Source organism: Nyctereutes procyonoides, unplaced genomic scaffold (genome assembly GCF_905146905.1).
Source record: "Nyctereutes procyonoides isolate TBG_1078 unplaced genomic scaffold, NYPRO_anot_genome, whole genome shotgun sequence".
Taxonomy (NCBI): Eukaryota; Metazoa; Chordata; class Mammalia; order Carnivora; family Canidae; genus Nyctereutes; species Nyctereutes procyonoides.
The window spans coordinates 30765310-30779326 of NW_026575160.1; the positions used below are offsets into that span (position 1 = coordinate 30765310).

Sequence of the window (14017 nt, forward strand, 5' to 3'; positions counted from 1 at the left end):
CCCTCCCCCAAAATTGACAGGTTGAGGCCCTAATTCCAATGTGATGGCCTTTGGAGGTAGGGCCTTTAGGAGGTAATCAAGTCACAGAAACCCTCATGAATGGGAATAGTGAGTGGCCCCATAAGAGACCAGAGATCTAGCTAGTAGCTCATTCAGCCATCTGAGGACACAGAAACCAAACCAAGAAGAGGGACCTCCTCAAGAACCAGACCATGCTAGCACCCTAATTTCAGACTTTCAGACTTCAGAATTGTGGGAGATAAATGTTTATTGTTTAAGCCACCTCATCTATAGTAATTTGTTATAGCAACCCGAATGGATTAAGATGAAATGGATTAAGACAATTAGCCAACAAATGGAAGACAAATATTTTGTCCTAATGAAAACAACTCATTCTCTCCAACTTATGAAAGACAAAGGTTAATAGATTGTTAATGTAACAATATACAAAAGAACTTGTGATTCTCAATATGGAATTGCCTTTCCAACTTAAGGTAAATTAAAAATGTAACCTGACAGTGCTCGCTTTGGCAGCACATATACTAAAATTGGAATGATATGGAGAGATTAGCTTTGCCCCTGTGCAAAGATGACATGCAAATTCGTGAAGTGAAGCATTTCATATATATATACACACATACTCATATCCTGACATTTTTTTATTGAAGTTCGTATTGCTTTGTGTTTGTTTACAGTTTCAGTTTAAATAGACAGATGCTTTTATTATGAATAAGTTGATATCATTTATTATAAGAATTTGTTTTAAAAATAACAAACCCATTTTATAACAAATCCACTGTTCGTAATTACATAGAAACAAATAACACTTAATTATTTTCTAATTTATACAAAGACACCATATGGATTTAATGAACTTCTGAAACTAAATTTCTCTTCGGACGTTGTTATTTCAGAATCTCACAATGAACATCTTACATAATCATAAATTGTAGAATTTTAAGCAAATGAAATTTACATATTGATTTTTAAATAGCTCTTTTATTATGAAAACTTTTATAATCTTCCTTTCTAGATCTTTGGCAGAACCAACAAGAGAAAGGCCACTATCAGAAGTTTCACTGATAGCTATGTTTGAAATAAATATTTGGGTCTTCTTTATTATTTTTTTCTGGGATATCACATGGGATATTTTCACATAGGAAAAAATGTCATAAATAACATTGCTATTTTAATCCTGATATAATGTACCAGCCATAATACATAACTCTCATATTTCTCATAACAGGACAGAAGCTCATAACTATTAATAATAAGTATATAAAATTGGCATATAATTTCTATAGACTTCAAATTTCTGAGCTACACTAGCTTTATATTAGCATTTAAGTGAAAAATTGTCATCAAGTAGTCCTGAATTGAGGGCAGTACATTTCATTAAATCAACCAGGGTGACATGATATGGTGGAAAGATCCTGAAGTCCTGAAGATTAGTCTAGGCACATAGCTATTTTTTCTTGGTCAAGTATTTTCTCTTCGGCTTTTGTAAGATGTGACTTTTGCCTGACCTTCCTAACTCCCAAGTGTTGTCGTAGGGATTTAATGACATAACATATACAAATATTTTTGTGAGATTTTCACAAGGTTTTAAATCCTAATATTACTTATTAGATGGCTTATGGCTTTGGTTTGTCATTTCTCAAATTGCACTCCACTACTACATTGCTTGTAACTAGAATTACATATATTACAAGTCATTAGATAATAGATTTGTGATTGCATAGAAGAAACTTTAGGGTCTCCATTAACAGTGGCCATCATGCTAATGGAAGACAGCTAACAGAGGTCAAGACTGATGTGGAAAACTATTCCCACTCTGTCCATTCACATTCCAAACCAGATGATCTTTGGGAGAATAATACTCAATCTCCAGGTCGATCCCCCCAGTTGTTTGGGAAGGTGGAAACCACCTTTTATTCTTGGATTGTGATACATGTGTGGGTTTGAACGAACCTTCCCTAAGAGATTTAGGTCCTCTAGATTCAGAGAATCCTGTTGAACCTCGAAAATTATGACAGCCTCTCCTGAAACAAGTACAGATACAAGAAGCCACATGGGGGTTTTTAATACTTATCAAACTCAGAACTTGAGTAGCTGACCTTAGTAGTGGGGACCTAAGGGAAGTAGTAGTCCCCCACTGCCCTGGAGGAAGAGGACACAGGAATTTTCAGTCTGACACAGACAGCTACAAAGGACTTAGGTCTTGGGAGACCATCTAGGAGGAAAGAAAGAGACTGATGCCTTTTTGCAATACTATCTGAATCTGATCACTTCAGCTGGGCCCTATTAGCACTCCTTGGATTTGCACCCTAAGTGTTGTAATTCCCTCATCCTAGTTGCAGCCCTGATTTCTTAGCAAGAAGAACAAAGGTGTCCAAAGGGAATCTAGCATGAAGGTCTGGGTGATGATCTGAGCTCCACATAGTTCTGACTGAAATGAATGAATGCTTTGGAAACAATACCTGAACACTTCGTTGTACACTAAAAGAACCATACTCTAAGAGTCCAGGCATGGTTCACTACTAAAGATCGGGGCCAGCACTTACAGACAATTGAGCTTTCCCTACTAATTTGGATTTTCATCATGATTCAATACTGGTTCTCATATATATTTGGATGTGTTTCTAAGCTTCCTATTCTATTCCATTCATTTGTCCATCTACTCTGTGCTGTCATTAAAAAAAATTAGTGGAAATGTATAGATCTCTTAATCTTTTTGCAAAACTTAATATCATCATAAAAGTCTACCAGAATAGCATCAAGGTTACTTCTAATTTTTTAAATCTTGATACTTTGATTTGGTCTACAGGAAATTGCTAAAATACTAAGAGAAAAGTTTACACATTTTAGATAAATAAGTCTTGGTTCGACAACATGGAGCGCCTCTCCACTCCAAGGGTTTTTCTTAGATGCCTTAGGAAAGCATATAGTTTATACCTATCTATCTACCTACCTAAAGTATATTGATGAAAACAATAAAGAGATCAGCACCTATTAGAACCAAACCCAGAACACTGACAAGATCAAACGCAGGTGAGGATGTGGAGCAAAAGAAATTCTCATTTATTGCCCGTGGGAAGGCAGAGCAGCATAGCCACTCCGGAAGACAGTTTATCAGCTTCTTACAAAACTAAACATACTCTTACCATATAACCCGGTAATCACACTCCTTGGTATTTATGTAAAGGAGTTGAAAACTTATGTCCATGAAAAATCTTGCACATGAACATTTATAGCAGCTTTATCCATAATTGCCAAAACTTGGGAGCAACCAAGATATCCTTCAGTAGGTAAATGGATACTGTGGTACGTCCACACAGAATATTGTTCAGTGCTAAAAAGAAATGCGCTATTAACCATGAAAAGACTGGAAGAAACTGAAATGCACATTACTAAGTGAAAGAAGCCAATGTGAAAAGGCTCCATACTATATGATTCCAGCTAGATGGAATTCTGGCAAAGGCAAAACTGTGGAAACAGTAAAAAGAGGTTGTCAAGGACTGGAGGGAGGGTGGAAGGAATAGGAGAACACAGATGGTTTTCATGGCAATGGAACTCACCTGTAGGATACTGTAGTGGTGGATGCATTTCCTTATATATTCGTCCAAACCTATAGTACATACAATTCTGAGGATAAAAAGCATCTGAATAGGGACGCCTGGGTGGCTCAGCGATTGAGCGCCTGCCTTTGGCTCAGGGCGTGATCTCAGGGTCCTGGGATCAAGTCCTGTATTGGGGCCCTGCAGGGAGCCTGCTTCTCCCTCTGCCTGTGTCTCTGCCTCTCTCTCTGTGTCTCTCATGAGTAAATTTAAAATAAAAAATAAATGACACTGACAGGATTTAAAGAAATTTCTCCTCATACAGCCTTAAAGAATTGTTAACATCATCAACCTGCTACTTTTGTACCTAGCTTAACCATGCAAAATGGTTTCACATTAAGGACTTCCATTTTAAATTTTATTATTCAAAATAAATCTTATTCATATAAATCTACTTAATGTGTTTCTCTCTTCCCCCTCTTATAAAATATAATGAGATGGTCAAATAAGAAAGTGGTTTTGGTCATTTATGGTTTCTGGTCTTTCATTTTTTTCATAGAATCATCTTTTTTTTTTCAGTCAACTTTTGATTCAAGTGGATCTTAAAACACTAGAAGATGCTGGGGGAAATACTGGCGGTGTATTTTATGAAACATGCTTTCATATGTTGTGAACTAATAATCTCAATTGTAGAACTCTGTATCCAAAGGACATTAATTCCAAAGAAGAAAACATGGATAGCGAAACAAGCTTTTCAGTCTTTAATAGTGGGGGGAAAATGAGAAAAAAAAATATAAGACCTCACAGTAAGGGAATGTCTGAGTGAATTAGAGTGTCATATAGCCAATCAATACAATTTATATCAAAGATACATGATTCCAAGGATGCTGCAGTAGTATAAATGTGGCATAAAGGAGAAAAGATCTGCCTCATGAGAACAATCTTGGGAAGCGATTAGCATATCATCTTTATATTACATTAAAGGAGCCAAGGCTATAGTTAAGAAGCTTGAGCATTCTTCTGCTTCTAAGTGGCTAGGTAAGAATTTGAGTCTGCTATGTATTTTCCACTCTGCTACTTAAAACATCAGTGGAAATCCTAAATATATACAAGAGGTGCAGAAGTTGGCAAATTTTTCTCTTATAATGATTATACAGGGCAGAAAAATTATTTTGAAATCTTAATAATAACTTGTTGATCAAGTACTAACATTTTGTCAAGACTTAGAAGTCAGGAGATAAAGAAATTGATACTAGAATATTTGTGAAAAAGTGAATACACAAATGGACAGTAGCCAGATCATATATGAAAAAAGAACTCTGGCCCATAATCTCTGCAATCAGCCCAGAATTCAGTGAGTGAAGGTTTTGACCAAAGCCTTGTCAGTGACTGCCAATTTCCCAATATTTCATTCCTCCCTTCTTCTACTTCCAACTCAGCACAAGCCAGAGAAAGGCAAATATGCTCCTCAAATTAATCGCATAAGATGCAACACTTCTAATTAACCAATCTCTAGCTTCCCCATGCCAACTACCCGTAGACTTCAAGGATGAAGTCTTCCATCTTTTTGAATATTAGAACTTTCCACTTTCCTGCTTTCCTTGGGAGTCTCTGTCAAATGTAAGTGATAATGGCTGACTCCCTTCAACAATCTCTGAACTGCTTCTATTTATCCCCATTTGGATTATCTTTATTTCCACAGGTTTCTTAGATCACTCAACAAGATTTATTTATATCACCTACCACTACAGATCCCAATTTCAACTGGGTGCAAATCCCACGGAGACAATCCCCTTTGCTTTCAGGGGCTTATTGAGTCCTTGCTAGCAGAGAAAGTTATGATGGTCTGAACTCTGCTCTCTTCATGTTGAGTTTCTGGGCAATTTATTCTCTACTTGGTAATAAACTCAATGAATTTTTTTAGTTTCTCAGTATAAAAAAATTTTTAGTTTCTCAGTATAAAAAAAGTTTTTTTTAACACTTTATTTATGTTTAATGATTTACAGAGAATATTTAATAATCAGAACTCACCATTTGCAATATTGTACATTAAATTATAATATAACCCCTGCTACAAAAGCTATCTATGTTGACCCAAGATAAAAACTGTCTCTAGTTTAAATACATTAGAAATTAAAAAAAAATATATTAGAAAGTGGTCTTTAGGTGCTGAAAATCTAGAAGAATTCTCCAACATCTGCTCTCTTATCTCGACATTTGCTTCGAGCTTTTGTTCGAGCTTTGAAGGCTGCAGAGTTATACAGGTGCCTTTCAAAACGAGAGATCTTCATTGTTTTAAGTGTTGCAGCATCAAGCATCATGGGGGGTCCAAGCTCAAATACATTACGAAGGAATTCATTGGACTGCAAATGATACTGCATCCCTGATCCAAGAGCTTCCTTAAAGGTGTCATAGGTGTGTTTTTTGACCCAGCAATCAATATACATTCGTTCAGGACCAAATTTAACAGTTTCTGTTGGAAAATCCCGTTCCTCCACTGCCCTCAGGATGTCTCTGAACACTGACCACTGCTTTCTCTTGTCCACTTTGGCACGGTGCTTATTTCCATCTGTAGCCAAAGCCCTAAGCATCTGAGTCAAAGATTCCATGTCTTCATAAAAAAAAGTCACTCTCCATCCCTCTGGCCAATTCAAACATAAGTGCCAAAGATTCACCAGCAGCTATTCTCATGTTGACATCATCAGAAGAGAGGAGGCTTGGAAGTTTATGGAAATGCATCTCGAGCTTTCTTCACTTCATTGATTGGGCATATGGTCAATAATAATGTCCACGCAAGAAGCGAGCTGAACTCTGCTCTCTTCATGTTGAGTTTCTGGGCAATTTATTCTCTACTTGGTAATAAACTCAATGAATTTTTTTAGTTTCTCAGTATAAAAGTTTGGTTTACACAGTACTGTAGTCTACTAAGTGTGCAATAGCATTGCATCTAAAATCATAATGTACATAAATAAAAATACATTCTTGCTAAAAAATGAAAACCATCATCTGGGATTTCAGCAAGTACATTCTTTTGGCTGGTGGAGGGTCTTGCCTCAATGTTGAAGGCTCCTGACTGACTAGGGTAGTAGTTGTTGAAGGATAGGGTGACCATGGCAATTTCTTAAAATAGGACAACAGCGATGAAATTTGCCACATAGAGGGGTTCAACCATATGAAGCAACGACTCATCTATTAACGTATTATCATGAGATTGTCATAAATCAGTCATATCTTCAGGCCCCACTTCTCATTCTAGTTCTATTTCCACCATATCTGCAGTTACTTCCTTTCTTCCTTCTCCCCCAAGTCATCCACGAGGGTTAGAATCAACTACTTCCAAACTTCTGTTAATGTTGATATTTTGACCTCTTCCCATGAATTGTGAATGTTTTTAATGGCATCTAAAATGGTGAATCTTTTCGGGAAGGTTTTCGATTTACTTTGCTCAGATGAATCACTATCAATGGCAGCCTGGGCCTTACAAAATGGTACAAAAACAATTGTATTTCTTAAATAATAAAACTTGAAAGTCAAGATTACTCCTTGATCTGTGGGCTGCAGAGTGGATGTTGTTAGCATGAAAGTAGGCATTAGGGAAGTCTGGGTGGCTCAGAGGTTGAGTGTCTGCCTTTGGCCCAGGGCGTGATCCTGGAGACCCGGGATCGAGTCTCATAACGGGCTCCCTGCATGGAGCCTGCTTCTCCCTCTGACTCTGTCTCTGCCTCTCTCTGTGTGTCTCTCATGAATAAATAACTAAAATTAAAAAAAAAAAAGAAAGTAGGCCTTAATCTCCTTACACATTTCCACCAGAGCTCTTGGGTGACCAGGTGCATTGTCAATGAGCAGTCAATCTATCTTAAAAGGAATCTTTCTGCCTCAGTAGTCAGTGTCAACAGTGGTCTTAAAATTTTCTTGTAAACCACGTTGCAAAGAGATGTTCTGTCATTTAGGTTTTGTTGTTCCACGTACCGAGGATGGGCTGAGTAGATATAGCATTATTCTTAGGGGCCCTACAATTTTTGGAATGGTAAATGAGCAATGGCTTCCTCCTAAAGTTACCAGCGTTAGCCCTAACAAGAGAGTCAGCCTATCTTTTGAAGCTTTGAAGCTAAGGCATTGACTTTTCCTCTCTAGCTATGGAAATCCCAGATGGCCATCTCCTTCCAGGATTAGATTGTTTTGTCGACATTGAGAAGCTATTGTTTACTGTAGCCACCCTCATTAATTATCTTTTTTTTAAGATTTTATTTATTTATTCATGAGAGACACAGAGAGAGAAAGAGAGAGAGAGAGAGAGAAGCAGAGACACAGGCAGAGGGAGAAGCAGGCTCCATGCAGGGAGCCCAACATGGGACTCGATCCCAGATCTCCAGCATCGCGCCCTGGGCTAAAGGCAGGTGCTGAACAGCTGAGCCACCCAGGGATCCTCTAATTATCTTAATTATTATTATCATTAGCTAGATCTTCTGGATAACTTGCTGGAGCTCCTATATCAGCACCCACTGCTCCATTTTGCACTTTTATGTTATAAAGATGGTGTTCTTTTCTTTAAGCCTTATGCCAATCTCTGCTAGCTTCAAACTTACCTTCTGAGGCTTCCTCCCTTCTCTCAGCCTTTATAGAATTGAAGAGAGTTAGAGACTTGCTCTGGATTAGGCTTTGATTTAAAGGGATGTTGTGTGCGTGATCTTCTATTCAGACTACCAAAACTGTCTCCACATCAGCAATAAGACTGTTTTGCTCCTTATCATCCATATGTTCACTGGAGTAGCACATTTAATTTTTCTTCCAGAACTTTTCCTTTGCCTTCACAACTTGATTAACTTTTTAGCATGAGAGACCTAATTTTTGGCCTACCTCAGTGATAACATGCCTTCCTCATAAGCATAATCATTTCTAGTGTTTGACTTAAAGTGAAAGACATAAGACTCTTCCTTTTACTTGAATATTTAGAGTCCATTGTACAGTTATTAATCATCTTAATGTCACAACTGTTGTGTCTTAGGGAATAAAGAGGCCTGAGGAGAGGGAGAGAAAAGGGGAACAGCAGGTTGTCAGTAGTCAGAACATACACCTATATCGATTAAGCTTGTTGTCTACATGGGTATGGTTCTTGGCCCCACAAGATAATTATAATACAACATTGAAGATCATTGATCACATCACCATAACAGATATAATAATGAAAAAAATTGTAAATATTCAGAGAATTGCCAAAATGTGACATGGAGTGAGCAAATGCTGTGGGGAAAATGGTGCCAATAGGCTTGCTTGACGTAGAGTTATCACAAACCTTCAACTTGTGAAAAAAAAAAAAAGCAATATTTTCAAAGTACAATGAAGCAAAGTGCAGTAAAATCAGTTATGTCCGTATTTGGCAATTGAGTATTTAGTATCATCAGACATTTTACAAGTGATGAGGATTTAACTATGAACAAAAAGTTCAATCTCATGGATCTTCTTATTCAAAAGGCAAGGAAGGGAGGAATAGACAATAAAGCATCATAAGGGACAGGATGGCAGGGCAGCCAGAGAAGGCATCACTGGTGTGTCATATGAGGGGAGACAGGAGACAACCAAAGGAAGAGTCTTCCAGGGAAGAGTCCTGAAGCTAGACCATGCTAGACGTGGTCAAGGTATGGCAAGGAGCACAGTGAAAACTATCTGTATAATGTTTTTAAAAAGAAAAATGCAAAATTGTAAATTCCCTTTGAGGAAAAGAAAAAAGTTAAGCAGATTTTAAAAGATTACAAAAACATGCCAGGAATTTAATGTATGTTTTGCTTGGCTGATATGAGACTCTGAGTGATACATTTTCTTATTTCCTTTTTACTTTTCTGTAATACTCATTTTTTCTTACTATGTAGGCAGCAGCAAAGTACTTGTAGAAATGAGATTACAGGACTAGAAAACAAGTAATATTTGTAATGTCTTCATTTATGTTCAAATATTTTTATGTCTAAGTATATTTCTTAAATTCTATGCCTCAGCTACAAAACAATTATAATTTAGCATTGATATTTCTACATTTTATGGTCATTTAAAAAAATGTTTAATTAAATTATCCCCTTGGAATCTGACAAAAACACAGCCTTTAACATTGACCATCTTTTGCAATGTGTTTTGACAATTTTCTTGACCTAATATTTCTATTATGCTTCAAAATATTCAAAAATAAACATTTCTCTAGAAGCTGCAACATTTATGGCCATGGGTGAAAGGATTGGGGGTATTTTTGATTTGTTTAGCCTCAGGAGATACTCAAAATATGAAAGAGGTAGTTTTAAGTTTCTACTGCTTTTTTTCCCTGAAGAAGTGAAGTATAAATCCCAGAAATTCTTTATGCTTATAGGACATGAACATTATAGAGATGAGAGCATATAGAGAGAGGAGCATATAAAGATGAGTAACAAGAGTGCAAAAAACAAAATTTCTTGAGTGTGTAAGCTTAAGTTAAAAAGGAAAACTCAGGCAGATTCTCTCTTAAATTCATTTACCTAAAGGCCATAGAACCAAGCACTGTTCTAAGGATCATAACGATAGATTTGAGGGGATGAAGAGTGTTTGAATAGTTGTGACAGTCATATGATCTATTGCCATCAGGTTCCCTCTCTTCCTTAAGTTTTCTTTCTCTTCTTTTTTACACTATAATTGAAGGGTGTGGGGGGAGTGTGGTTGCTGGTATATTCACAGAGAATAACTGTAAAAATGTTTATGTCATCCAACAAAAAAGGTTAATGTAAGATATATCCCCCCTCCCAAAGAAAAAGCTATGTTTTACAGACCTAAATAACTATATGGTATTTTTAAAAAAATAAATACCAAAAATTATTTTAATAGATGCATGGTATTTTTAATTCACAAATTGCATCTAAGTTTTATATAATGATTAAGTATATATTATATTAATAATCATCAAATATACTTATCTGAAATGTTTTTAGAATAAAATTAAAAATTTACTAATAGCTTTATATTTATTTTTAAAATTTGTTTTTATAATGAGTCATTATTATTATAGTCATATTTTATTTTTTTATAACTAGACTATAGATAAAAATTATCTTGGGATCCCTGGGTGGCGCAGCGGTTTAGCGCCTGCCTTTGGCCCAGGGCACGATCCTGGAGACCCGGGATCGAATCCCACGTCAGGCTCCCGGTGCATGGAGCCTGCTTCTCCCTCTGCCTATGTCTCTGCCTCTCTCTCTCTCTCTCTCTGTGACTATCATAAATAAATAAAAAAATAAAAATAAAAAAATAAATATTAAAAAAATTATCTTAACCATTCAGTATCTCTTTACATTTTCAGTCAACACAGTGTCAGAATATTTTAAATACAAATTTTCTTAAGAACAGTCCTTAAGACTAGTTAGCATTTCAAATAGGAGAAAAATTTCTATTTCAAATTTAAATATTATTTGAGAAAACTGTGTCCCTTCCTAAAAAGCAAACAAATAAAAAACATTAAAACTACTTGTTCAGTTTTGTATCTTCTTACCATCCCTGCAGTTCTTCTGTATCAAATGTAGAGCTGGAGGTTGTATCTTCAGAGTTAGATATCTGCTCAACGTTCTTCCCTCTTCCATAAGTGGCAATTAATGGATATCTGTCCATAAAGAGAAAAAGAGAAAATGTATATGAGTTCCAGCATTATAAATAGTTACATTCATAACACATAATCATCAAGTCAAAACCTTAGACATTAGCTAATACCTTCCTAAGTTTGCCACACACTGGCTGCTGACCTCAAGCCTCCTTTCAAGCCAATTCCACTAACAGACCCCATTTTCATTTCACATACTCCCATTCTCAGTGCTTTTCTTCCTGCTATCACAAATAAACAGCTAGCGAGGGAGAAAAAGTTGCTTTAGGTTATTGTTGGTGTATTAGTTTGGTAGGGTTGCTGTAACAAAATACCACAGACTGCACGGCTTAAGCAACAGACATTTATTTTTCTCACAGGTATGGAACCTGGAAGTCCAAGATCAAGGTGCCAAGAGGGTTGGTTTCCTCTGAGGCCCGTAAGGGTTGGATCTGTTCCAGGGCTCTCTCCCTGGCTAGGAGATGACAGTGCTTTGCTGACTCTTCACCTAAAAGTTGCCCCTCTGGCAACAAGCACCTTTGGTGTCTCTATGTCCTAATCTTAGTCAACCTGGATTAGGACCTACTCTACTGCATATTTTAATTTAACATCTCTTTCAAAGCCCTCTCTCCAAATACAATCATCCCAATTCTGAGGTACTGGGGGTTAGAGTGTTAACATATAGTTTTGAGGAGGGGGGAATAGGAGACAATTTGGCTCATAACAGTTGGGTTTAACAGCAAATTGGCAAAGTGAAGACAATTAACTCAGGGGCTGAAACATATCCAGTAAAGAATAATACATCTTTTCCCCATGCCTGAAAGAGCCCATCACTTATTAATAGACAAATGGTTTCAAAATTTCAGTGAGAGGAATGAGGCAATGTGCAAGTTAAAGCTAAATGTAAAATAAATATCTAAATATAGTTCTCTCATTTAACACAGTTCCACTTATTTTTTTTAAATAAGTGGAAATAAACATTTTTATTTACTAAAATATGGTAAATAAATATTTTTATTTACTAAACCCACTTTTACTAAGCTATAGAACCCATTCACCAAAGAAGAGAGCTAACAAGTGGTGCTGATAAGCAGAGGCTATGTGCTCGATGTGGTAGACAGGCAACAGCTACTCAAGCCACGAGATTCACAATTACAGAAAGCTTCATTCCCATCACAAAAGAGAGACAAAAACAGAAAAGCGAACAGGAAGAATTAGATTGACCTTAGAGTTATTTGCAATTTTTATTAAATGTTCATAGTTCCCACATCCTAAAGGTATTATTGCTTGGTCGTGAGGAAGTTACTTACCTCTCTTTGCTTTTACCTCTTTGAAAAAAAGAAATGTAATGCTCTTAGAATTTTCAATATTGAAAACATTAAAATAATACTGAGAGGATAAACAGTCCGTGGTCAACACGATTCTATTTCTTCTCAAATTAATGATCGAGCAAACTACAAAAAAGAATGTTCTAAAAAGTCATTTGGGGGAGATGAAAGAAGATGGTGAGATTTCCGTCCCATCGAACTAGCCAAAAGTAGCTTCACAAGATTTATAAATGTAAACAAGTTATTTTAGATACACAGTGTTGTTTTAGACCAATGGATATTTTAAGCATATATATATGTACCTCCTAGTTGCATATACCCAAACTTTTTTTTAAAATTAATTTATTTATTTGAGAAAGAGAGAGTCGAGGGAGGGGCAGAGGGAGAGGGAGAAAGAGAGAATCTTCAAGTAGACTCCCTCTGAGCACAGAGCCTGGCATGGGGCTCCATCTCAGGACCCTGAGATCATGATCTGAGCTAAAATCAAGAATTGGCCGCTTAACCAACTGAGCCCCTGTATCCAAACTTTTTAAATGATGAAGAAAATTTAAAGGAACAGGAACTCTTTTTATAAAATGGAGGATCCTTTCAGAGCATAGATATTCATCAATAGTTTATGTCTTTAAATTTTTATACACATGGTTTGCTTAAACCAAGGTTAAGCAAGGTACGTATGTCCAGTATTGCAAAGAAAATATTGTATTCAACTATGGTTCATATATTTAATGGATTATGAATCCTTTAGTTTATAAAGTTCAATTTAGACTTTAAAAACAAACATCTGAATGTATGTATAAAAATTATTTCTCTCTCTTCTTTCTCTTTTCTCTCCCTCACCCCATAGTATTCATGTGGAATTAATGATTAAAAGGTATTACTAAAATGTGAATAAAGTAGGTGGAAGAAGAGGAAAACAAAAAACTAGAAAAGTACCTATGTATAATTAAATTTTTACTTTAAAATGAAATTATAAGGAAAATACCTTTATGTTGTTTTGACTTCATTAGCTGTAATGTAAATTTCTGTTCATTGCATCTTACTTCCTCATTGACTATTAAAATTAGAAATGCATGTTCATACATGAAAAGTTTTGCCATTTAGTTTAATAAGAATATACTTGAGAATTCTGAAAACTTATCAGACTAAAACAGCTAACAAAACAATAACAATATTCAAAATTTGAATAAAATTTTTACATTACTAATACGTTAAAAAAAAAAGAGTCCTGTATAGATGAATCATCTTTAGCCCAATGCTATTACCCAGATGTTTTGTTATTGGCTATGTCACTATTTGCTGAAATCACTGTCCTGAAATACTTCAAATTCCAGTGCCACCGGGAGTTCATCTGTACACTCAGCCTACCTGCAGTTCTTATATCGATTGGACCCTATGAACAAGTGAAATCAAGGATCCCTGGACCCATGGGATCAGAATCCATAATACGGCTCGCCCTACTGTGGTGTCTATTTCAGCTGTGGTTGCACTTTGAGGCTCATGGTTCTTTCCTTATGATCAAATCCCATGCAATTGTTAAAAGATATGCAGTA

At 36.1% G+C, this 14017-nt stretch overlaps 1 non-coding gene and 1 pseudogene across 1 annotated transcript; one reads left to right on the top strand and one right to left on the bottom strand.

Moving 5' to 3' along the window:
- Positions 1 to 518: 518 nt before the first annotated feature.
- LOC129502992 (U6 spliceosomal RNA) lies at positions 519 to 624 on the top strand. The gene has a single exon (XR_008663085.1). It is a non-coding gene; the product is annotated as a U6 spliceosomal RNA (small nuclear RNA).
- A 4908-nt stretch (positions 625 to 5532) lies between these two features.
- LOC129502819 (interferon-related developmental regulator 1-like) lies at positions 5533 to 6381 on the bottom strand (annotated as a pseudogene).
- Between the last annotated feature and the right edge of the window lie 7636 nt (positions 6382 to 14017).